A 26,774-nucleotide genomic window follows, 5' to 3' on the forward strand; every position below is an offset into this window, starting at 1 on the left:
ATGTACCAGATTGCTTGACTGAAGGCTGACTCACTTGACTTGACTGCTGTCAATCATAACAAGCACCCTGGCTTTGTGTCTGTGCAAGGCAAGACAGAAGCACTGTGAGTCTGCTAGCTCTGAAGGGGACGGGAGTCATGGTGCCAAAAGGCAAGGCAGAGCAGGAATGCTGTGAATATGCAGGTAGGCTCGATAAGAATGAGCACTATGAAAGCAAGCAGACAACCCTGAGATGCAGCCTGCTTTATAAACTTGGTGCCTGTTCCTTCACACAATGTGTCTCTATAGCAGTATATCAGTGCTAGTTGCTGGTGCGCCCTAAAGTGTGTCCTGTTAATAGATCAGAAAGGTGCCCTGAGAGTCCTAGGGAGGCTGGCAGATCCTGGATGCTTATATCCGTGAATGAGGGTTCAACGCAGCGGGTGACCTGAGACATTGTTGCCCGTTGACCAAGACAATGATGTTGAGGAACAAGGTGAGCTGGGATTGCAGGTAGCCATTTTGACTCGTATGTCAGAAATTGACAACATCTAGTTTCCTTGCAGAAGTTGCAGGTCAGGGGAGGGAAGTGGTCAGAGCGGAAGCTGCATATTAATGAGGTGAGATTTGCAGTTACTGAGGCCAACAATCTCTGTTCCCCCTAGTGAAAATCTCAGCTAGACATCTAGAAAATGCAACAAGTTGTTCTTGATGTTGAAAGGCCTCACCCAACTTCTCACCCAATTCTCCCAAATTCTCGATGTAACCCATTTCATTCAGGCACATGCAAGATTTCACCTGTGCTTTCTGAAAGGTGTCAACTGCATTGCTGGGGGAGGGGGGAATCTACCTGCATGTAGGTCAGTCCAGTATTGCTGTGATGCTAATATCATTTTATGCCTTTGAGAGGGTAGTTTGTGGGAATGTCAATGAGAGAGCAGACAGAAGCAGTAACATCAGCTGTCTGTATCAAAACCATTTCACAATTTCTGTCAGTTTTCCAATTTTCTAGAAATCCCAATGATTTCCAACATCTTTTTTCTTATTTATATAAGTTCTTTGGGTGGGGTGTTGTCATGGGGGGGTGGTGGCATGTGGAAATTCAGGAGCATTCTGAAGATTTGTACGAGGACTGCAGAAAGGATGTCCTCTGTGATGTATGGTACTGTGAGCACTGCAATGTGGTAATGAATGTCAAGCAGGAGAAGAAAATGCAGCTGATCTTGTTATCCAGACAGCCAGAACAACCTATGATCTGTTATTTAATGTGTATGTAATGTAGTTGAGGGTGGATAAGGTGTACAGGGCTTTCTCACTCTGGGTTCCAAGACATGAAGCAACTTAAGACTTTTTTTTGCAAAAATATACTTATCACTGTAGTTCAGCAAGCTGATTGAGGAATCATACATTAGTCACAGACTGATGATGGCACTGCTCGTCATATAAGGATATCGTCATTTTAAGAACTTTTAAAGAAATTAGTACCTAAAGTGGGACCAGGTTTATGCCAGACTGGTGCACATAATAGGGAAAGGTCAGAGGAAGCACGGACGGTGGTAGGCTGGGAGGTGAGTATCTATCAATTACATTTTTATGATTTTGCTTTGTGCTATGTGCATCAGAAGCTGTTTGGAATTTGAATTGGTTAATGATGGCTCCGCAATGAGAGGATCCTGTAAGACGAGGTATGCCATCATCAAGGCTGATGTTATGTGACATGGTGAGAGAAGGAACTAATGTATTAGCTTTGGCCCTGGGACTGGACTGGACTGGATTGTCAGCCTAAGGTTCCAAAATTAGAGCCCACTGAAACAAGTTGTCTAGATTCAATTTGTAATATTGGAAATTCGTGGGCTGATATCAAAGTACTGTTAAGATCGCAACTGCTTCACTAATGGCCTTCAGAGTGGGGAAACTGATCTCCCCCAGTAGCTGGATGTCACAATGAGGGGGGAAGAGAGATGTGTTTAAGAGTCACTCTAAATTTATAAGATAAGATGGGTGGAATGGCCTCCTTCCTGTGTATTTAGCTTAGAAACTACTACGTATGTTTACTTTTGATTTCCTCATAATGCTTAGCACAAATAGTGCGTATTTTTCCTTACAAAGACTGAACTATGAATTTAATTTATCCATTATTTAAGCATGGACTTATTTAAAGTAAATTAGTTAATGTCTGTTAAAATAGATGGCAAAGCAACTTGCTGTGAAGTATTCAGTGTTTGTACAGGAATAATAATTTTCATCATTTTTGAGCTTGTGTAAATGTATGAAATAGTGCAAAGTCTGCCTGTTTGGAATGCATTTTAACATAGCTCCAAATTTAAGTATATTATCATATTCATACAATATTATTTCACGTTTTCCATGAGAAATATTAATGAACTTCCACCCACTCTCTCAGAATAGCACTGACTGAGCTACTAATGGGCTGAGGATATAAGTGACTCTGATTCTTGGCAATATATGTCTCCTGAGATCTAGTTCAAGGGCACTGATTTGTTATGCTAGACATTCTTTTGAATCCTACTGTGCCTTAAGGCAGACAGATCTTAATTATATAGTGTCTAGCTTTCCTTTCCTATCCCCAGTCAAAGATTATTTATACACTTATTCATTATTTTGCTTTCATTGTTTAAACAAAATGAGCTCCTGTGTAGCTGAGCACCCTTTGTTTGTGGTTTGTGACATTGTGTATGGTGTATGTGTTCAGAAGAATCCACACTGACTCAAAACGTTAACTCTGATTTCTCTCCACAGATGCTGCCAGACCTGCTGAGCTTCTCTAGTAATTTCTGTTTTTGTTTCTGTGCGGTAGATGATTTGGACTGTTATTTTAACTTCATCTGATTTTTGTTTTGAATAGGCAAAAGCAGAACGGAGACTGGACGTTGCCTTAATTGTGAAAGTAGCTTGCTCACAATTTGCCACATATTCCATTCATTAGATCTTTTCCCCCACCTCTACAGCTCAACAGAATATTACACGGAGATTGCAGCAAGTCTGAGATGCTAACAGAGCAGTGAGAGGAACAGGGCATTGAGGATTTTGATGGACCCAATAGTGACATTTAATGGTAGTTTAAGAAGCAGAAATATAATGGGGAAGAAAGTTTCAGTGAATAGAGTCAAATGCATACAGAAAAAGAAATAGAGAGGGAAAATGGGATGGGCTCCTGACAAATGGTTCAGAGACGAGAGATGCTGAGATAGACTGAGAAGTTAAAACATGAGTATGTGGCACTGGAAGGCAAAGGAAGCATAGGCTAGACAAGAAAGAATTGAGCTGGGCAAGTTGTTGGTGGGAATCCTGAGGGACAGGATGTACATGTATTTGGAAAGGCAAGGACTGATAGGGATAGTCAACATGGCTTTGTGCATGGGAAATCATGTTTCACAAACTTGATTGAGTTTTTTGAGAAAGTAACAAAGAGGATTGATGAGGGCAGAGCAGTAGATGTGATCTATATGGACTTCAGTAAGACGTTCAACAAGGTTACCCATGGGAGACTGATTAGCAAGGTTAGATCTCATGGAATACAGGGAGAACTAGCCATTTGGATACAGAACTGGCTCAAACGTGGAAGACAGAGGGTGGTGGTGGAGGGTTGTTTTTCAGACTGGAGGCCTGTGACCAGTGGAGTGCCACAAGGATTGGTGCTGGGTCCGCTACCTTTTGTCATTTACATAAATGATTTGGATGCGAGCATAAGAGGTACAGTTAGTAAGTTTGTAGATGACACCAAAATTGGAGGTGCAGTGGACAGCAAAGAGGGTTACCTCAGATTACAACAGGATCTGGATCAGATGGGCCAATGGACTGAGAAGTGGCAAATGGAGTTTAATCAGATAAATGCGAGGTGCTGCATTTTAGGAAAGCAAATCTTAGCAGGACTTATGCACTTAATGGTAAGGTCCTAGGGAGTGTTGCTGAACAAAGAGACCGTGGAGTGCAGGTTCATAGCTCCTTGAAAGTGGAGTCGCAGGTAGATAGGATAGTGAAGAAGGTGTTTGGTATGCTTTCCTTTATTGGTCAGAGTATTGAGTAGAGGAGTTAGGAGGTCATGTTGTGGCTGTACAGGATATTGGTTAGGCCACTGTTGGAATATTGCGTGAGGCTGAACAGGCTGGGGCTGTTTTCCCTGGAGCGTTGGAGGCTGAGGGGTGACCTTATAGAGGTTTACAAAATGATGAGGGGGTAAATAGGCAAAGTCTTTTCCCTGGGGTCAGGGAGTCCAGAACTAGAGGGCATAGGTTTAGGGTGAGAGGGGAAAGATATAAAAGAGATCTACAGATCAACTTTTTCACACAGAGGGTGTTATGTGTATGGAATGAGCTGCCAGAGGAAGTGGTGGAGGCTGATACAATTGCAACATTTAAGAAGCATTTGGATAAGTATATGAATAGGAAGGGTTTGGAAGGATATGGGCCGGGTGCTGGCAAGTGGGACTAGATTGGGTTGGGATATCTGGTCGGCATGGACGGGTTGGACCGAAGCATGCTGTACATCTCTTGACTATGACTCTATGCAAGGAGCTCGAGAAATAAGAAAGATTATCTGAGGGCACTGATAGATTTGTGGGGTGCAATATTATAACTGGGTGTTTTCTGAAAAATGGGCAGGTTTGGCAGCTCAGCATTATTGGTTATAGGATATTCAGGACTGTTGTCTGGGCTTCTTGGGGGTGCACTGCAGAATATTGAGTCAAATCAGCTTGTCTCTCAGCTCTGGGCCTTGTCATCAAAGGGGCTGCTACTGCATAGAACCTGTGGTCAACTACTATTGGCAGCTATTCATTCTCCCACACTGACCTTTACTCAGTCCTTTGCCTGTCCCACTGTGTTTCTCTCTCTTTGGACTCCATCCCCAACTATTGTTTCCTCCTTCCCCCAGCTCATCTTCTGTATATATACCAGTTTTCTCCGAGCTACTATCAGTTCTGAAGAAGAGTCACCGGACTCAAAATATTAACTCTGCTTTCTCTTCATAGATGTTGTCTGACCGGTTGAGCTTTTTCAGCAACTTCTGTTTTTGTTTCTGATTTCCAGCATCTGCAGTTCTTTCATCTTTCAGCTCCTCATGCCAGACCAACTGGATGTTTCAGTTTAACCAACATTAAGGCCACAGTACAAAAGACAGCCTTTGTGAAGCTTCCAGCTTCATAGAATTTAAGCAGGAGCACCAAGGATGTAACATAATGAAAAGGATTTGAAAATGATTTGTAAGCCAGTACCCATTGGATGAACACAAAACTTTATTTCTGGTTTAGGCATTGTGTCAACCCAGGGGAAAAGGTTGAAGGCTTCTCTACTCCTAAATCGTTCAGTTTATATTAGGAATTCACCGTCAATGTCATTTCTATAAGCCATAATTTGGCAGGAAGAAGAGAGGCGTGGACTATTTTCTAAATGAGGAGATAATTCAGATGTCTGAAGTGCAGAGAGATTTGGGAGTTCTCGTCCAGGATTCTCTCAAGGTCAACTTGAAGATTGAGTCAGTAGTTAGGAAGGCAGATGCAACAATGGCATTTATTTTGAGAGGACTTGAATACCAAAAGCAGGTATGTACTTCTGAGGAGAAAGTGAGGACTGCAGATGCTGAAGATCAGAATCGAGAGTGTGGTGCTGGAAAAGCACAGCAGGTCAGGCAGTATCCAAGGAGCAGGAGGATCGATGTTTCGGGCATAGGCCCTTCATCAGGAATAGACCAGAGCCTTATAGAGCCTCAGGGAGGAGAAAGTGAGCACTGCAGATGCTGGAAATCAGAGTCAGGAGTGTGGTGCTGGAAAAGCACAGCAGGTCAGGCAACATCCGAGGAGAGGAGAATCAACATTTCAGGCATAGACCCTTCATCAGGATCCTACACTCTTGATCCTGATGAAGGGCTGATGTACTTCTAAGGCTCTATAAGGCTCTGGTCAGGCCACATTTGGAGTATTGTCTGCATATCCCAGAAAGGAGGTACTGTTCCAGGCATGTTCAGAGGAGGTTCACAAGAATGATCCCGGGAATGAAAAGCTTAACATATGAGGAATGTTCGAGGACTCTAGGTTTATATTCGATGGAAGTTTAGAAGGATGAGGGGGGATTTAATTGAAACATGCAGAATATTGAATGGTCTAGACAGAGTAGATGTTGGGAAGATGTTTCCATTGGTAGGAGAGACGAGGACCCAAGGGCACAGCCTTTGAGTAAAGACCCTTTAGAATGGAGGTAAGGAGAAACTTCTTTAGCCAGACAGTGGTGAATCTGTGGAATTCATTGCCACAGAAGGCTGTGGAGGCCCAGTCATTGAGTATGTTTAAGACTGAGATGGACAAGCTCTTGAGTATATAGGGGATCGAGAGTTACAGGGAGAAAGCAGGAGCATGGAGTTGAGAAACTATTCAGCCATGATTGAATGGCAGAGCAGAGCCGATGGGCTGAATGGCTTAATTTCTGCTCCTGTGTTTTATGGTGTACTGGGATTATAATCCAACTCCCTTTCCCTGAACCCACGAGACAGCCCATCTTACCACATTTCAGTAAATTGTTCCTGTGTCACAATTTTTGCAAACTTTGATTTGATATTGAAGATTTTAAACAGCAAGATAAAAATGGACAGCATCCAGGATTTATTTGACAGCAAAAGTATCATTGTGAGAGATGTGAGTGCAGATCCGTAACCAACATCCATCCTAATAGGAAAAATATAACATTGAAGAAATCACACCTTAGCAATGGAAATTCAGTGAAATGGAAACCATCCTGTGAATTCAAAACAGCCGGCCTGAAAATAAATACAGCATATAGGGTCAAATAGAGACAAAAATATCCAAGCTGATTTTATATTTATCCTGCAACATTCTCCAAAACTTGTTCAGTTTTTAAGAAGAGAAAACGCAGAGACCGATGCAAAATTAAATTGGAGCTTAACGTGTAATGTCTGTTATTGCCTTAATAAATATTGTAGCAAGTGTTTATGTCAGTATTTTCTTGCCTTGTTTGGACATGTTGGAACAATTTTCTTGCAAAAGCAAATGATTTATTTTCTCTAATTTGTGTTTAACGTTCCTTTCCTTTCAGCCCTGCTGCAGGCGATCCATTGGTCCCCAGTGGAAAGGTTTTAATAAAGGCTGGTTCATATTTCTGACTTTTAAATCTTCTGCCTCCGAGAGGCAGGTACTTTATCTTCCTCTTGTATAACCCACTTTTACAGGATCAAAACTCCTTTGCAGGGAAAGTGAAATTAGAGGCGGAATGTATGTTTCAACACCAGCTTTCACTGTCTCATGACAACCAAAATCATTTACCTCATGGTTCTTTCATGGGATGTGAGTGCCATTGGCAAGACCAGTATTGGGTGCTCATTCTAATTGCCCGGAATTGAATGGTTTGTGGAGTTATTTCAGAGGGCAATGAACAGTCAACCACACTGCTGTGGGTCTGGAGTGACATGTAAGCCAGACCAGATAAGGACGGCAGATTTCCCTTTCCTAAGGAGCCTTATTGAATTCAATGGGTTTTTACGACAGGATAACTTCATGGCACCATCACTGTCACTAGCTTTATACTGCAGATATATTTATTGAATTTAAATTCCACCAACTGTCCTGTAAAAGACCTCCACAGAGGCTGGTCATCAACTCACTGTTTATTTACAAATTCATTGTACTTGACACTGGTTCGGCTAATTCAGACCAGCTATCAGAGTGAAGAGAAGATTTTCCTGTTCCTCGGATGCTGCCTGACTGGCTGTGCTTTTCCAGCACCACTTTAATCTAGACTCTGACTTCCAGCATCTGCAGTCCTTACTTTTGCCTAGAACTCTGACACTCCCATTCCAGAGAAGATTTCAAAAGAGAGCTGTATATATATTTGAAAGGGATGAATTTAGAGGTCTGAGGATGTAGGGCAAGAGATCGAGATTAGTCAGTTAGTTCTTTCGGGAGCTGGTACATAAGTTCATAAGATATATAGGAGCAGAATTAGGCCATTCGGCCCATTGAGTCTGCTCTGCCATTCAGTCATGGCTGATATGCTCCTCACCCCTGCCTTCTCCCCATTACCCTGCAACCCATTACCAATGAAATATCTCTGTAACTCCTCCTTAAATTTACTCACTAGTCCCAGCATCCACTGCACTTTGGGGTAGTGAATTCCACAGATTCACAACCCTTTGGGAGAAATAGTTTCTCCTCAACTCTGTTTTAAATTTGTTCCCCCCTTATACTGAGACATTTTGGGTCGTATAGCCTCCTTCTGCACTGTAGGATTCTAGAAATGTCAGGTGGAGCAAATGACTGCAGATGCTGGAACTCATACTGAGAGCAAATGTTGGAGTACACAGGCTTAGAGAGAGAGCAAGCTAACGTTTCGGGACTAGATGACTCTTCATCAAAGTTGAGGTGATGTGGAAGGGACACCATATATACAATGGCGGGGGAACGCTGGAGTGCTGGGGGCAGAAAGGCTGCTGATAGTGCAGATTAAGCGATCAGAATATGATTCTAACTCTGCCTCTGTCTCCCCTGAGTTTCTCCAGCAATTTTCTGTCAACGCTTCCTTAAATTTCTCCCTCTCTGGGATCCTCCCGATTTTCCTAATGCTTCAGTTCAGGGATGCACAACCTCTGAGCCCACAGCCCGTGCCCGATAGTGGGAGGAGAGTTGGTTCGGAATGATGGGCAGGAGTTGGACCGTCCTCCCCCCAGCCCCTGGGCAGGGATTCTGTGAGATTTCACAGCTTGTGCCTGATAGGGTAGCGTCAGCCGTGAGTGAGCAGCCTCACACTGTGTGGACCACAGAGAGAGAGAGAGAGTATGTGTGTGTATGTCCAGGACAGTCTGTCCCCAGACTGAAGCTGCAGAACTTTCAGGTACGGAGCTTATTTAAACAGATCTCTCCCGGTTACAGAGATAACATTCGCTTCGTGAAACGGGCATTAATCCCTGACTGAAAGCAATGGAGAAATATATTTGCGGGATTATTGTCTCTGGGATGGGGAAGTTTTTGATTAAAACTGCGAGAGGTCTCTTGTTGGAGGGTGGGAATATTTGGAGGAGGGGGCGGCTGTGTTTCCCGACTAGCCCAGTCTCTATCCCCTACACCCCCCATCTCTCTATCTCTCATTCACCTTCTCTCCCACACACCTCTCTCTCCTTCAAAATCCTCTCTCCCCCACAACCCCGTTCCCCCACTTTATCATCTCACCCCCATTCTCCCTCTGTCAACCCCGCACTCCTCTCTATTCCCCCACTCTACCCATTCCCTCTTCTGCCCATTTATTACCCTTGCCCCCTCTATCCCCACCCCTCCCTCCATTCCTCCCTCTGTCAACCCCACCCTTCTCTCTAATTCTCACTCTCCCCCACAATCCCCCCCGCCCCTTTGTCTTCCCCCCTCCTCTCTATCCCCTACTCTCCCTCATCACCATTGCACTCCCCCCCCCCCCCCCACCAGCCCCCTCTCTCTGTCTCTCCCCCAGACCCTCCCTCCGTCTCCAATAATATCGGTCCCAGTCCCATCCCCCAGGAGCTGGGTCTCTGCAAAGTTCGCAGCTGCATGTACAGGGCAGGAGGGGGTGGTGGTCGTGTCCATGTTTGGGGTATTCCCAAGAGTGGGCTTCAATCAGGAGAGGGGGGTGTATATCCTCGGAGCCTACAGCCCGGGCACCCCTGTGTTGCTCTCGTTGCAGAGTGAGGGTCACGACAGAGACAGCTCTCACCTCTCTAGTTCTGTTTAAAGAAGAAATACTTTTGAATAGACCCATTCAAAAATATTACTGCACTATGTACAGATGTGGGACATGAACCCAGATCTCCTGTCTCAGAGGCAGAGACACTACCCCTGTATACAGCTGTATTGTCAGCTTAAAGCAACAATCAGCTACCAATGGGGAGTCAATTATTTTAGATTTATGCACAAGATTGTTTGTTCCCTCTCCCCAATCAGAATCTTGTTCACACGGTTTGATGCCAATGTTGTCATGTCTCATCGGGAAAATGGCACCACCAACAGTGCAGCATTCCCTCAGCGTTACGCTAGGAGGCTCTGCTTCAACTCTGTTCTCAAGTGGCTGGAGTGGCATTTGAATGAGCTGAGCCACCCACTCAAGCAGAGAGGGTTAATACCCTGGTTTAGTGGTGAACCTCTGAACCGTGGCCTAAAAACTGGGAGTGGTTCAGTAATGTGCTATCACTGCCTTGAAATGGAACAGGAGGTGGATGAGACTGGGTCTAGCGCATACTTGCACTCAATATTGAGATGCTGTTCTCAGTGTCAACACTCACCATTGCTTAATGTGTTGCGAGAACTTGTTCACTTCTGATTGTAGGGAAGTATTGCTGTAATTGTACAAGGTACTGGTGACATCACATCTGGAATACTGCATAGAGAGTGGATCCCCTTCCTTGAGGAAGAGTATAATTGCATTGGAGGCAGTTCAGCCAAGGTTCACTAGATTCATTCCAGAGATGGAAGTTTTATCTAATGAAGAGCGATTGAGCAGTTGAAGGCCTGTACTTTGTACATTTTATAAGAATGAGAGGAGATCTTATTGAAGAATGTGGGACGCTGAAGGGGATTGACAAAGTAGGCGTAGAGTGGATGTTTCCTCGTGGGACAAGAGATCATAGGTTTTAGGATAAGGGGGTAATGGGGGTTTAATATAGATGAGAAATTATTTCTCTCAAAGGGTTTGCGACTATGTGGAATTCACTAACCCAGAGTACAGTGGGTGCTGGGACATTGAGTATTTTTAAGGAGTAGATAGATTTTTAATGAGTAATGTGTTGAAGGTTATGGAGAGTGGGCAGGCAAGTGAAACTGAGGCTGAGATGATGATCGTATTTGAAATAACTCCATGAAGACTGATATCCTATCATCAAATCACCCTGTTTTATACATGGAGAGGCCTTGACACCGATCCAGCTACCTCAGAGCCAGCTCTCTCTGTGCAGAGCCCCTGACCTGCCTGATTATATCTGTCAATCAGGACTCCTTGAATGAGCCAGATTAACAGCCCCAATCAGGGAATTCATTCTGTGAGGTTCACTTGGCTGACCTCGTTATAATCACTACAGTATAAAATAGCAGAGGAAACTCGATGTGCTGAATTGCCATCTCCTAGTTCTTATGATTGGCTTACACCTCTGTGCAATGATATAGTTGTCAATATTTTCCCCTCTGTTGAGTGAGATGACAATTCTGGGCCGAGTGTCTGGCTTCTGGCGGCTTCTCACTCCTCACCCATGCTCCATGAACAACAACAGTAAGGTTAAATAGACTATTTGACCATCTAAGGGACCACACCTGAGCCAAAGTCTGCTTTCATATGACCTCCAAGCACATGTATTTTCTGGGGCAGAGGACATTCGATAATTATTAGAATCCCTACAGTGTGGAAACAGGCCCTTTGGCCCAACAAGTCCACACCAATCCTCAAAAGAGTAACCCACCCAAACCCATTCCCCTACACTATTATCCTACACTTTCCACTTTCAGGAATGAAGGGCTCCTGCCCAAAACGTTGATTTTCCTTCTCCTCAGATACAGCCTGACCTGCTGTGCTTTTCCAGCACCACTCAGATTTTGACTCTGAGTTCCAGCATCTGCAGTCCTCACTTTTGCCTTGCAATTTAGCTTGGCCAATTCACCTGACCTGCACATCTTTGGACTGTGGGAGGAAATTGGAGCACCCAGAGGAAACCCATCTAGACACGGGGAGAATGTGCAAACACCAGACAGTCGCCTGAGGTTGGAATCGTAACCAGGTCCCTGGCGCTGTGGGGCAGCAGTGCTAACCACAGAGCCTCCATGCCAGTAATATATTAGATTTAAGTGTCCCTCCATCCCCACCTAGCCAGTGTAAAAGCTAATCATTCTAGAACTGCTTCCTTAGTTATGCTCACCAGGCTGAACATAGATTGGTTGTTGATGTGGCTTTCATACTGCTGCACTAAGGAGTTTATTTTGATCATCATAGAACTGAACACAAAGATAATTCCTCCTCCGTTAATGTGCTGATTCAGACACACTCCTCCTGCCCAACAAGTCTACCATTCAGCCAGTGTATGGCATAGAAGCAGAGAGTGTCAGCAAGGAAAACTGGATTGAGAGAATTGCTAATTTTTAATGAGATATCACTTGAGTCATACAGCAGCAGAATTAAACAAGTCATCCTCTTTTCTGAAGTGTGACCTGTAACTGTCATCCTATTGGAACTTATGACATTGGTTTAATTGATGGTAGGAAGCTGGCTCATTTCCTACTTTCTGTAAGCAGAGCATATCAGATGAGTGACACAAATTTGCTTCTCCCTCAGTAGGGACTGTAGAATGGATACAGAAATTTGCAAGAGTTCCCGTATTCTAATCTGGAAGATGCTACACTTTTAAAAATCTTTTTTATTGCGATGTTAGCAGGAACCGTAGAGAGACGGATCATAGGATCCCTACAGCGTGGAAGCAAGCCATTCTGCCCATCGAGTCCACACTGATCATCTGAACGGCATTCCACTCCCCACTCTATTCCTGTAACTCTGCATTTCCCATACGCAATCCACCTAGCATGCACATCTCTGGATACGACGAGCATGGCCACCCTCCTAACCTGCACATCTTTAGACTGTGGGAGCACACCAGAGGAAACCCACACAGATACAGGGAGTTTGTACAAACTCCACACAGTTAACCAAAGGTAGCATGGAACCCAGGTCCCCGGTGCTGTGAGGTAGCAGTGCTAACCACTGAGCTACCATGTCAGCCCATAGAAGTATAAGCTCTCCCTAATACTTAATGATATGGAGGTGCCGCTGTTGGACTGGAGTGGATAAAGTTAAAAATCACACAGCACCAGGGTACAGTCCAACAGCTTTATTTGGAAGTACTAGCTTTCAGAGTGCTGCTCCTTCATCAGATGGTTGTGAACATATAATTTATAGCAAAGGATTACAGTGACATGCAACTGAAACGGTATATTGAATAAACCCAGATCGTTAAGTCTTTCATCTTTTAGAATGGTTTACAGGCTTTGGCTCACTAATACGTAAACCCCAGAACTTCTTTTAAATTACCTTCTTGAGATAACTTTAGCTTTTACAACAAAAGGTGACATCTCAGCTCAGACAATGCATTAAAGGTGTGAGGTCAGTCTGTCTGTATCCCAATCTTGAGTCAGACTGGTTCTATTTCCAAAGCGGAATTTACAAAATATTATTATGGATTGACTGCCAGCAGATTGTGTGTTTTTGAGCAATATGGAATATATCAGCAAATATAATTCTGCAAATACAAATGCACCCTATAGACTTATATGTGTGCGTGCGTGAATGAGAGAGAGAGAGCGAGAGAGAGAGAGAGTGTGAATGTGAATGTATACATGTGAGTGTGTGAGTATCAGTGCATGTGAGAGAGTGTGTGTTTGCGTGTGTGAAAGCTTAGTGAAGTGTGTGTGGGCGTGATGGAGTAGAAGCCTGTGAGAGGGTTTGTGCATGGGTGTGAGTGTGCAGGGTATGTGTGTGTATGTGTGAAAGCATGTGTATGAGAGAGGATCTGCGTGAGTGAGAGTATGTAAGTGTGTGTGTGTGTGTGTGTGTGTGTGTGTGTGTATCGTGCAGTGGAGTCACCTATAGTGTGACATGAATCCAAGATCTTATGATCTTATTCTCCACAACCACCTGATGAAGGAGCAGTGCTCTGAAAGCTAGTGCTTCCAAATAAACCTGTTGGACTATAACCTGGTGTTGTGTGATTTTTAACTAATACTTAACCATTCTGGAGGTGGACTCAACATTATGCTGTTTGGTTTGATAATGGAAGAAAGAAATGCCTTTGTATAATTACTGTCACAATTACTGAATGACACAAAGGGCTTTAAAATACTTTTGAAGCTTAGGCACTGTTCTAAGGTAGGAAACATAGCTTGGTGTGCACAAATTGTGTGCTATCACAAATAGCAACGTGACACTGACCAGATAATCTGTAATTGATCAATGTTGATTATGGGACAAATTTTGTTCAGAACACCAACCTGATCTCTTTCTTTTCTTCAAAACAGTGGAATACAATCTTATGTCTGACCGAGAGGGCAGATATGGGAATCTGTTTGATATTTTATCCTTAAAACAACAACATTTCCAACATTGTAGTACACCCTCAATACTGCTGTGGAGGGTCTGCATGGATTATGTACTCATGTTTCTCGTGTGGGATGATAGGGGAGAGTGTCATACAGATATCTGAAGTTTGCAAAGAACATTTTCCTAAGTAAAAATAAGGAAGGAAAGGTGAGAGGTTTCAACAATGTGTTTACTGAGTGTTATTGTGCTGTTGTATGGATCCATTTGATGACCTCACAGCACCTGCCAGAAACAGCATGAGTGACTTCACGGTCCAGTTCTGCTTCACTGCTAATGTCCTGTCAGTCACATTGCTAAGGTCTGTTGATGTTAAGGTGAAGACAGATAGTTACGTAGGAACATAGGAACGGGAATAGACCATTCAGTCCTTTGAGCATGGTCTTCCATTTAATGAGATCATGGCTGATCTGTGATCTAATTCCATTTACCTTCCTTCGGCTTATCTTGTAATTGTCTTTGTGGATATAGAAATATGGACCAGTTAGGTTGCAAGGTGACAGCTTTCAGACTGGACAAGTTAATAAACTCTCTCCACAAAGAAAAACAGTGTATTTTGGTTCTCAGCTCACCAGCCTGCTGGAACTTTATTAACTGACATCAGTTCATACTGGGACTAAAATTGTAACTAAAGAAGATGTTGCATAGACGAGGCTTGTATTTCCTTCAGCACTGAAGAACAAGAGTTGATAGAAATCAAAATGTTTACATTCATTAAAGCCTTTCATACAGAAAGAAACTATTTCTTCCAATGGAGGAGTCCACAACATGGGGGTGTAGTAAAAATTAGGACTAGTATTCTGTGGTGATCTCTGAAAACTTATCTTCATGTAAGTGGAAGTGAAAATTCAAAACGCAATTGAGGTTCTAAGGCCAACTGAAAATTTCAAAACTACAATTGATAGGTGTTTACATTTTAAGTCCAGTGACCCTCCTTCAGTACCTTCCGATGAAGTGTCACTGGACACAAATAGTTAACTGTACCTCTCTCTTCAGATGCAACCAGATCTGCTGAGGCTCTCCAGCAATTTTTGACTCAGTTTCCCCATTCCCAGCATTCACAGTTCAATGTTTTTTATTGACAGTTGATTGATATACAAGGGTATTGAGGTCATGGAAGTAAGGAGGGTAGATGAACAGGCCCAATGAGCTGATTGGCCTCCATTTGAGTCAACCCATTAATAAAAACCTTCAGCAGAAAATAACAATGTTCAATGGTTTCTGGAAATCTTATCTTTGTTAAATTATGGTCTATAATGTGTATGGGTAAAAGGCCCTTTGAAACCAGTTCTCTATAATTGGGTTAAATCTACATTCAGTGACCAAACACTGAATTCAGTTTGGCTTCAGAGCTCTGTGTCCCTTGACAACTTCCATGATATATTTATCCTCCCGTTATCTTTGGGGGAGTTTCCCAACTTGAGCCAGTGTGAACAACAATATGCATTTATACAGCACCTTTTACATAGAACAAATATGGTGCTTCACAGGAGTATTAAAAATATTTGACATTTGGAGATACTAGAACAGGATTAAAATCTTGGTCAAAATGGCAAGTATTAACAAGTGCTTTAAAAGTGGACAGGAACCTTGCTCATTGACAGGATATGAGGCTTGTGGAAAGGCCAATATGGTCTGTTCCCAATTGCTCTTGAGAAGATGATGGTAAACCGACTGCTTGAAGACCACTGAGTGAATTTACAAGGTCATTTCAGTTTGAACCATATTATCTGTCAGACTGGAACCATCTAAATGCCAGATCTGTGTAACGGTGTTAGTGAACCAGGTGCATTCTTACAGCAAATAAAGTAGCTTTATTGTTATTGCTCTGAATAATAACTTGTTATTCCAAGTTTACTTTATTGTCTGAATCTACATTCCACAGCTGGTGGTGAAATTCATTTTCAGATCATTGACCTAGGTGACCAATCCAGTAATTGAACCACTATGCTACTGTGCCCAATGGAACTTATGTGGAGGTGCTGGAGTTGGACGGGGGTGGTCAAGGTCAGAGGTCACACAACACTAGGTTGTAGTCCTACAGATTTATTTGAAATCCTGAGCTTTCAGAGCTCAGTGTCATTTGACACCTGACTTTTGTCAATCTCAGTCCAACAACCAGCACATTCCATAGCACTGCTCCGAGAGCTTGTGATTTCAAATATACCTGTTGGACTGGTGTGGTGAGATTTCTGGCATTAGAACTTAATGACACCACGATTACCTAGTTAGGTAACTCATTTAAAAATCACAACACCAGGTTATAGTCCAACAGATTTAATTGGAAGCACTAGCTTTCGGAGCGCTGCTCCTTCATCAGGTGGTTGTTGTGAAAGAGCGTCGCTCTGAAAGCTGGTGCTTCCAATTAAACCTGTTGGACTATAACCTGGTGTCGTATGATTTTTAACTTTGTACAGCCCAGTCCAACACTGGCATCTCCAAATCATGGGTAACTCATGACTGACTATAGGCAGTATGGCAAGAAACAGTGCACACTCTGGACAAAAGTTATTCCCAAATTACAGCAGAAAATACTGGAAAAACTCAACCAACCTGGGAGCATCTGAGAAGAGAGAGAGAGAGAGCGAGATACCGTGAGTTCTGATGCGAGGTATCCAGTTTGCACATTAGTTTATTTCTTGCTCTGCAGATGCTGCCAGGCCTGCTGAATACTGCTAGCAATTTCTGTTTTTATTTTAGATTCCCATAGTATTTAGCTTTCTGATTTTAAAGTTAGTTTTTTTTTAAATGTTGCTGTTCTGCCAGCCAAGGTAGGAAAATGTGAAACTATTCATCTCAACAGAGTAGAGTATTACCTAAATGAAGAGTGACTGCAGAATTCTGAAGTGCTGATGGATCTAGGTATTCTAGTGCATGAAACAAAAAGGTAGGGTGCAGATCATCAAGTGATTAAGCGATTAATGGATGTTGTTCTTCATTGTAAGAGAAGTTATGCTTCTGTTATATGGAACATTGGTGAGACCACATCTCAGAAACTGTGTGCAGTTTCAATCTATTTAGTTAAGGAACTGATCCAAATGCTCTGGAGATGGTTCAGAGGAGGATTGCTACCCAGATTGAGTGGGTTGACTTGTGAGGAGAGGTTGGAAAGACTGAGTTTATTTCCACTGGAATTTGGAAGTTCAAGGGCTGATTTGAATTATGTGTTCAAGATCCTGAAAGGTCTTGACAACGTGGAAGTGGAAATTGTGTTTCCTCTTCTGGGTCAGTCCAGAACATGGGTGTTGTGTTTTAAACTCAAAGGTTTGCCCTTTAGAATCCCTACAGTGCAAGGAGAAGACCATTCACAAGGCATCCTTACCCTACCCCTTTAATTCCTAAGACTAATTCAATTACTCTGCACACCTTTGGATACTGTGAGCAATTTAACATGGCCAGTCCACCTAACCTGCACATCTTTGTGACTGTGGGATGAAAATAGAGCACCCAGAGGAAGCCCACACGTTCACAAGGAGAACGTGCAAACTCCACACAGTTGCCTGAGGTGGGAATTGAACCAGAGTCCCTAGCACTGTGAGGAAATCAGTGCTAACAACTGAACCACTGTGCTACCCAGGATAGAGTAGGGGAGAATTTTTATTTTCTCTTGTGCAGCTTTGGAACTCTGTCTCAGAAGGTGGTGGAGGTAGGATCATTGACTATTTATGTAATGGAGGTAGATAGGTGCTTGTTCGGCACAGCTCATCAGGAGCTCTGGAATTCAAAACACAAACTAACAAGTCGCAATCTTATTCAATGGTGGGGTTGGCTCGATGGGCTGAATGTTGCTTCTAATTCATATTTGTATATTGCAGTTTTGGAATAGAGTTTGACCTGGAGTGATTGCTGGATCCCACACAGTAAGGTTTCCCATCCTACAGCAAAACAAATCATTATCCACAGTGAGGCAGGGGGAGAATTTTAACAGCTTCTATATTGCATGACTAAGTGGTGTTGGGGATTGAGAAAACAAGCTAATCCCTAAACAGTATTTATCAGCAATGATTTACAGCAGTGACATTATTTACATGATTTTCCTGTAATCCAGCTGCCTCCACTCTCTTCAATGATGCCTTGGATATTTATTTACACTGAGGAATCTGAACAAAGACACTTTTACCTCCGTCCTCCTTTGAATCGGTTCCTAAGTGTTACACCCAGTGCAAACAAACGGAGACATGTGGAACTTATCCAGGGCATCCCAAAGTGTGGTCGGAACCCCAAAGCCAAATATTTGATGAAGTTAATCTTAAACTATTGAAGTAGTATTTACCCTGACAGTTTAATTTATTTGGTGCAGCTGAACTATTTCTGTGGGTAAAAGTGAAGACTGCAGATGCTGGAAACCAGAGTTTAGATCAGAGTGGTGCTGGAAAAGCACAGCAGGTCAGGCAGCATCCGAGGAACAGGAAAACCGGCGTTTCAGGCAAAGGTCCTTCATCAGGAATAGTTGATGATGGGCTTTTGCCCAAAATGTCTCGGATGCTGCCTGACCTGCTGTACTTTTCCAGCACCACTCTGATCTAAACCCTGAATTATTTCTGTGTCATGCATTAATTTCACAGAAAATGTTGCACAAATGGTCAGTGTCTTGGATGATGGCTTTTTTTCATTTCGTAGAATCCCTACAATGCAGAACAAGGCCATTCAGTCCATTGAGTCTGCACTAACTCTGGGAAGAGTATCCTCCCCACATTTCCCATGGCTAACACACCTGGACTGCATATCCCTGGACACTCTGTACAATTTAGAACGGCCAATCCAAGTAATCTGCACATCTTTGGATTGTAGGAGGTAACTGGAGCATCTGAAGGAATCCCACACAGAGAATGTGCAATCTCCACACAGACACCTGCCTGAGGCTGGAATCAAACTCGGGTCCCTGGTACTACAAGGCAGTATTGCTAACCACTGAGCCATCACGCTGCCAACTTAAATGTCATTTCTCACTAGCTGAAGCCAGCAAAGTATTTGAGGTTTCTCTTTTCTCTTGTTAGTTTGTTTTAATCCTTTTGTGGCATGTGGGCAATTCCTGACTGGGCCAGCATTTATTGTCCCTTCCCAATAGTTTCAAGGAGGCAATGGGAGCTGCCCTTGAACTGCTGCAGTCAGTTTGGTATAGGAACACCCACAGTGCTGTTGTGGAGGGAGTTCCAGGATTTTGATCCAGCAACAGCAATGGCACATCAAGCCAGGATGGTGTGCGATTTGGAGGGGAACATGCAGGAAGTGGTGTTCCCATTCATCTGTTGTCCTTGTCTTTCTAAATGGTTGAAGTTGTAGGTTTGGAAAGTGCTGTTGAAAGTGAGTTGTAACAGGCAATATCAAACAAAAACATTGTCAATGGAACGGGTAATTTTTTATGAGGTAATATTAACTAACAACCCATTAGAGAGACACAAAAATATTAAATTATGTGTATCTTCTTGAACCTTTACGTTCTGGTGAACTTGGTGGCTTCTTACAACCATCAAGGAGGAGAAAGTGAGGACTGCAGATGCTGGAGATCAGAGCTGAAAATGTGTTGCTGGAAAAGCGCAGCAGGTCAGGCAACATCCAAGGAGCAGGAGATTCGACGTTTCGGGTTCCTGAAGAAGGGCTTATGCCCAAAACATCGATTCTCCTGTTCCTTGGATGTTGCCTGACCTGCTGCGCTTTTCCAGCAACACATTTTCAGCTCTTACAACCAGCAGCCAACTTCATGCTCACTTCTACTAATGCCAGTTTGATCTGCAGGTTGCTTTTTTCTTTGAAAATTGGTTTTAAATTCTTCAATTGTCACGGTTTAAATTTGTATTTTGGTGGGTGACAGAATCATGACTTTGCTGAACACATTAACATTAACCAACCTCTGCTATTAGCGATTTGCTGTCCCTGTCAGAAACCAGGATGGCAGGCAGTTGATAACAGGCTCAGACATAACCAGTGATGTGTCCTGTCTCTCAGGCAGATAAGCACCCTACATTCACATGTGTGGACGTGTGATAATTGGTTCATGGAGAGCTAGAGGACACCCATCAGCCTGTGGGACTGCACAAGGTTCTGGAGAAAATTAGAGTCATGATTTCTCTCTCTTTCCTCTTTTGTTTGTTTTCATGTGTTATAATTCCCAGGATGCAGCCCCTTAAAATATGTAACTGAAATGGTAAATGTATAAAATTCTGCACTACCTCATGGGGCCAGTCCTTACGACCTGTTCATGTAAAATCCAATCCAGTGCTGCCTGACTGCTGTGTTGTCTGAGGCAGACTTCATTAAATGCTGCTCTGGAAAGAGGTTGAGAAGTTCAGATCTTCAGACACGGCAGAGTCAAGGTAGAAACTGCTGTCACTTTCTGCATTTTTCATCTCCTGGAGGCGAGGGCAGCTTGCTGCAGATGAGTTGCATATGATCCTGTACAGACCTGACAGTAAAGGTTAGTAAAGGCAGGATGGAGGGGTGGGAGAATCTGTTGCCTGGCTACAGTAGCTCACAACGTCACATCAGCTGTTGCCAGAACTCCTTATCATTGCTGAGAGTAACTGAAGAGAACAGGAGCTTCCTGGCACTTAACCCTGACTCTTCCATAAGAGAAAACAACAGCACGAATATGGGACGACATTGGCTCATACCTAGACTAGGTGCTTTGGAAATCTGAAGTATTTAGCATCATGCTGAGGGAATGAGATTAGTGGGTGTATATCTGGTCATCTCTTTGTGAATATTGTCCCTGGTTAGATGTTTATGGTGGACTATACAACCCAAGATTCCCACAATTAGTTGATGGTATTTAGAAACAATGGCATATTTTATTGGGGTGAGGAACGGGCATTAAATTCCACGGTGACAAATATTTCAGTGAGCGAGTGGTCAATCTATGGAATAGATTCCCTAGGCATATAAAGTAGACAGAGCTTCTCTCAAGAAAGTGACAGTCTGGGACACCTTAACATTTGGGGAAATGTGAAATTGTCCACTTTGGCGAGAAGATTTCAGAAAAAGAAGCATGTTATTTAAATAGTGAGACATTGTAGAGCTCTGACGTGGAGAGGAATCTGGGTGAATCACAGAAGGTTAGTATGCAGGTACAGCAAGTAATCAGGAAAACTAATAGAATGTAAGTGTTCATTATGAGGGTAATTGAATACAGGAGTAGGGAGGCTATGCTTCAGTTATACAGTGCAATGTTGAGTATTATGTACGTTACTGATCACCTTATTTAAGGGAGACTAAATACATTGGATGTAGTTCAGAGGTTTACGAGACTAATAACTGGAATGGATGGGTTGACTTATGAAAACATTTTGAATAAACCAGGCTTGGATCTGCTGGAGTTTCGAAGAATAAGATGTGAATGGATTGAAACATAGAAGATCCTGGGAGGTCTTTGCTGGATGGTTGTGGAAAGGGTTTTTACTTCTCCTGCTGAATCTAGAACTAGGGTCACTGTTTAAGACTAAGGAGTCACCCATTCAAGACAGAGGGAAGGAGCAAAGGAGGTTTCCTCATTAGTTGCAGATCAGGGCAAGATGATCAAGCTCTGTGGGGTTGGGAGAAAAAGAGCATGTTTGAAGAAAAATGAAAGCTCTGCCAACCAGCATTGCTGGTCTCAGACACATGTTTCAGGGATGTGGCTGCAGCAGGATGTGCTGTACCTAGAAGCAGCAGATATTGGATTGAATCCCTGCAGTGAGAGCGCAGAGACAGGGGGAATGTGCAGACTCCACACAGTTACCCGGCAGGGGGGGTGGAATTGAACCCACATCCCTAGCATTGTAATCACTAAGCCACCTTGCTAAAACTACATTGGTACAGGTTAACTGGTATCTTCCAATTCCTCTCTCAGCATCTGGAAGCACTTGTGGACCAGGAGACCAGACCAGTGCTCCTGGGAGACAGCATCGTGCTAGGCTATAGGAAACATTGTTTGGTTCATTCTTGGGATATGGGTGTCACATTTCATGGTTCCCATTAGACTTTGATTTTTAAATTAAAATCCAGCTTTTATTTTCTGAAGTTCACTGTCTGACACAGTGGGATATAAACCCATCTCCCCTGAATGTGAGCCTGAGGTTCCAGATTATCGGCCCGGTGAATTTGCCACCACGCCACCACTTTCCCAGTGGAAAATTAAGCTTGTCCAACTAATGGTGGCTGTGACACCTATGATTAATTGCTGTAAAAAGCAATCTGGTCCACTTTGAGAGAAGGAAATCTGCCAACCTTATCCAGTCTGACCTAAATGTGACTCCAGGTCCTGAGTAAAGTGTCTGAAATAGACTAACACACCACTCAATGAAACTAGGGATAGGGATTGAGTGCTGCCCTGGTCAGAGACATCCAAATCCCTTAAAACATCAAGACAAACCAAACGTCTCCAACAGGTTTGGCAGCCTCTTTAGGATCAACAGCAGCCAATGAGCTCCCTGCGGACAAGCTCAGAGACCACATGCTTCATCGGGGCAATTAGGGATGCCCAAGATATGCTGACCCAGCCCCGACACCCATATGCTGGAAGGAAAAAGCAAGTTCCCTCCAAAAATTAATGAATTGTCTGAAAGCACACTGCATGCTTCCACTTAATGAAAAGAAAAAGGTTTTTGGGTAACCATTTTACGACATAATAACAGCATGGATATAAATTCAGAAAGTTAACTAATAAACTACTCTGAAGACTATAAGATATAAGAAAGAAGACTATATATATTTTTAAAAACTACAGTACAGTACATGACTACCACCAACAAAAAGAAAAATGTAAATAAATAAATAAGCATTCAAAACAAAATTCTTTCAAGTTATAAGACCACCTGCATTTATACAGGATTCCTCCTCCCAAGGACCCCCAAACCAACAAACATTATCCTCACGGCTAAACAAAGGCCCTAGATAGTATGGCCGATACATCTGCATCAGTGTAGCTCAAGAAGGGCTGCCACGTTCTCAAAAACAATTCCATTTTTTGGGGCACAATATTCGTAAGGAAGTCCAGGGGAATACAAAGTCATAGAGATGTACAGCATGGAAACAGACCCTTTGGTCCAACACGTCCATGCCAACCAGAAATCCCAACCCAATCTAGTCCCACCTGCCAGCACCCAGCCCATATCCCTCCAAACCCTTCCTATTCATATATCCATCCAAATGCCACCTAAATGTTGCAATTGTACCAGTCTCCACCACATCCTCTGACAGCTCATTCCATACACATACCACCCTCTGTGTGAAAATGTTACCCCTCAGGTCTCTTTTATATCTTTCCCCTCTCACCCTAAACCTATGCCCTCCATTTCTGGACTCCCCGACCCCAAGGAAAATACTTTATCTATTTATCCTATCCATGTCTTTCATGATTTTATAAACCTCTATAAGGTCACCCCTCAGCCTCCAACGTTCCAGGGAAAACAGCCCCAGCCTGTTCAACCTCTCCCAATAGCTCAAATCCTCCAACCCTGGTAACATCCTCATAAATCTTTTCTGAACCTTTTGAAGTTTCACAACATCTTTCCGATAGGAGGGAGACGAGAGTTGCACGCAATATTCCAACAGTGGCCTAACCAATGCCCTGTACAACCGCAACCTGACCTCCCAACTCCTGTACTCAATACTCTGACCAATAAAGGAAGGCATACCAAACGCCTTCTTCACTATCCTATCTACCTGCGACTCCACTTTCAAGGAGCTATGAACCTGCACTCCAAGGTCTCTTTGTTCAGCAACACTCCCTAGGACCTTACCATTAAGTGTATAAGTCCTGCTAAGATTTGCTTTCCCAAAATTCCGCACCTCACATTTATCTGAATTAAACTCCATCTGCCACTTCTCAGCCCGTTGGCCCATCTGGTCAAGATCCTGTTGTAATCTGAGATAACCCTCTTCGCTGTCCACGACACCTCCAATTTTGGTGTCGCCTGCAAACTTACTAACTGTACCTCTTATGCTCATCTCCAAATCGTTTATGTAAATGACAAAAAGTAGAGGACCCAGCACCGATCCTTGTGGCACTCCACTGGTCACAGGCCTCCAGTCTGAAAAACAACCCTCCACCGCCACCCTCTGTCTTCTACCTTTGAGCCAGTTCTGTATCCAAATTCTGGATTAGTGGTGCTGGCAGAGAACAGCAGTTCAGACAGCATCCAAGGAGCAGCAAAATCAACTTTTCGGGCAAAAGCCCTTCATCAGGAATAGGGGCAGAGAGCCTGTCCATGCTTGCAGCAATGTGCCGGCACCTAACCTCTCTACAGTCAGCCCTGCCTCAACTTAGGGCCACATTGTCTCAGAATTGCAAAGGACCCACTCTGTACTACATCCTCAGGAGAATTCATACTCTCAACAAACAGTATTTCAACTCCATCTCAAACATCAAAACCTGAGTACAACAAACATTTATCTACCCACCTCCATAACCAGCACTCCTCAAACATTCCAAAAGATTCCCCCAGCCTCTGCAACTACTTGGACTCCATTAGCTGTGCAGCTGCCACACCCATGCTGATTGATGATGTCACTTCCACCCCTCACAATTCCTCATGCATCACACATGACATCACTTCCGCCCCTCACATCATCACTGATGTCACACACTCAGGGACTTCCGCCACCCCGACTGCTATGTCTGCCACCACTTCCACTCCTACCAACGCCATTCACCTGCATTCTGCTGACACGCCTCCCCCACAGACCCCACTGTCACTATCCCCACCCCCCCAGAACCCCGAGGGGAACACTACCCCTGCTCATGACTCCATCCCCATTACCCCCACCATCACACCCACTCCAGTTACAGGTTGCGCCCCCACTCCCAGCTCCACACCCATACCAGATCCCAGCTCCCAGCCCTGCCGCGTTTTCACCATCCCTCCAGACCTTCCCCTCACTTACGAAGAACAATCAGTCCTCAGCAAAGGACTGACCTTCATCCCCCTCCGTCTACGCATCAATGAATTTAATACACGCCATGACGTCAAACAATTCTTCCGTCACCTCCGCCTCCAAGCTTACTTTCACAATCAGGATTCCCGCCCAACTTCCAAGGACCCCTTCGCCCACCTCCAATACACTGCATCCACCTGGACACCCTGCGTTGGCCTATTACCTGCCCTCGACCTCTTCATTTCCAACTGCCACCGGGACATTAACCACCTTTACCTCCCTCCCCCACTCCAACCTCTCACCCTCACAATGCGCAGCCCTCCAATCCCTCTGCTCCAATCCCAACGTCACCATCAAGCCAACGGATAAAGGGGGTGCAGTGGTATTCTGGCGCACTGACCGTTGAAGCCAAACGCCAACTCGAGGACACCTCTTCCTACTACCCCCTCAACCATGACCCCACCCCCCCATCACCAAACCATCATCTCCCAGACCATACAGAACCTCATCACCTCAGGAGATCTCCCACCCATAGCTTCTAACCTCATATTCTGGGAACCCCCCACTGCCCGGTTCTACCTCCTTCCCAACATCCACAAGCCTGACCACCCTAGCCGACCCATTGTTTCAGCATGCTCCTGCCCCACTGAACTCATTGCTACCTACCCTGACACTGTCCTATCCCCCCTAGTCCAGGAACTCCCCACATACGTTTGAGACACCATCCACGCCCTCCACCTCCTCCAAGACTTCCATTTCCCTGGCCCCCAATGCCTCATCTTCACCATGGATATCCAATCCCTCTACACCTCTATCCGCCATGTCTAGGGCCTCCAAGCCCTCTGTTTCTTCCTCTCCCGAGGACCCCAAAAGTACCCTTCCACCGACACTCTCATTCGTCTGGCCGAACTGGTCCTCACCCTTAACAATTTCTCCTTCGAATCCTCCCACTTCCTCCAGACCAAAGAGGTAGCCATGGGCACACGTATGGGCCCCAGCTATGCCTGTCTCTTTGTTGGCTACGTAGAAGAGTTGATCTTCCATAATTACACCGGCACCACTCCCCAGCTCTTCCTCCGCTACATTGATGACTGCATTGGCGCCACCTCGTGCTCCCAAGAGGAGGTTGAGCAATTCATCAACTTGGATCCAAGGAGCAGGAGAATCGACATTTCGGGCATGAGCCCTTCTTCAGGAAGGGCTTCCTGAAGAAGGGCTCATGCCCGAAACATCGATTCTCCTGCTCCTTGGATGCTGCCTGACCTGCTGCGCTTTTCCAGCAACACATTTTCAGCTCTGATCTCCAGCATCTGCAGTCCTCACTTTCTCCTCCAATTCATCAACTTCACATTCCACCCTGACCTCAAATTTACCTGGACCATCTCTGACACCTCCCTCCCCTTCCTGGACCTCTGCATCTCTATTAATGATGACCAACTTGACACTGATGTTTTTACAAACCCACTGACTCCCACAGCTAATTGGATTACACCTCTTGCCACCCTACCTCTTGAAAAATGCCATCCCGTATTCCTAATTCCTCCGCCTCTGCCGTATCTGCTCCCAGGACCAGTTCCACCACACAACACACCAGATGGCCTCCTTCTTTAGAGACAACAATTTCCCTTCCGACGTGGTTAAAGATGCCCTCCAACGCATATCGTCCATATCCCGCACCTCCGTCCTCAGACCCCACCCCTCCAACTGTAACAAGGACAGAACGCCCCGGTGCTCACCTTCCACCCTACCAACCTTCGCATAAACCAAATCATCTGCCGACATTTCTGCCACCTCCAAAAAGACCCCACCACCAGGGATATATTTCCCTCC

The 26,774-nt window shown here is 44.2% G+C and overlaps 1 protein-coding gene across 1 annotated transcript in view; it reads left to right on the plus strand.

Moving 5' to 3' along the window:
- The first annotated feature begins 8,757 nt into the window (after positions 1 to 8,757).
- Positions 8,758 to 26,774, plus strand: part of klhdc8a (kelch domain containing 8A) — a 41,414-nt gene continuing 23,397 nt past the window's right edge. Inside the window, exon 1 of the mRNA XM_060845059.1 lies at positions 8,758 to 8,834. The gene's annotated coding sequence lies outside the window, so the exon portion shown is untranslated. The remainder of the gene's footprint in view (positions 8,835 to 26,774) is intronic.

Source organism: Hemiscyllium ocellatum, chromosome 26 (assembly GCF_020745735.1).
Source record: "Hemiscyllium ocellatum isolate sHemOce1 chromosome 26, sHemOce1.pat.X.cur, whole genome shotgun sequence".
NCBI classification, from domain to species: domain Eukaryota; kingdom Metazoa; phylum Chordata; class Chondrichthyes; order Orectolobiformes; family Hemiscylliidae; genus Hemiscyllium; species Hemiscyllium ocellatum.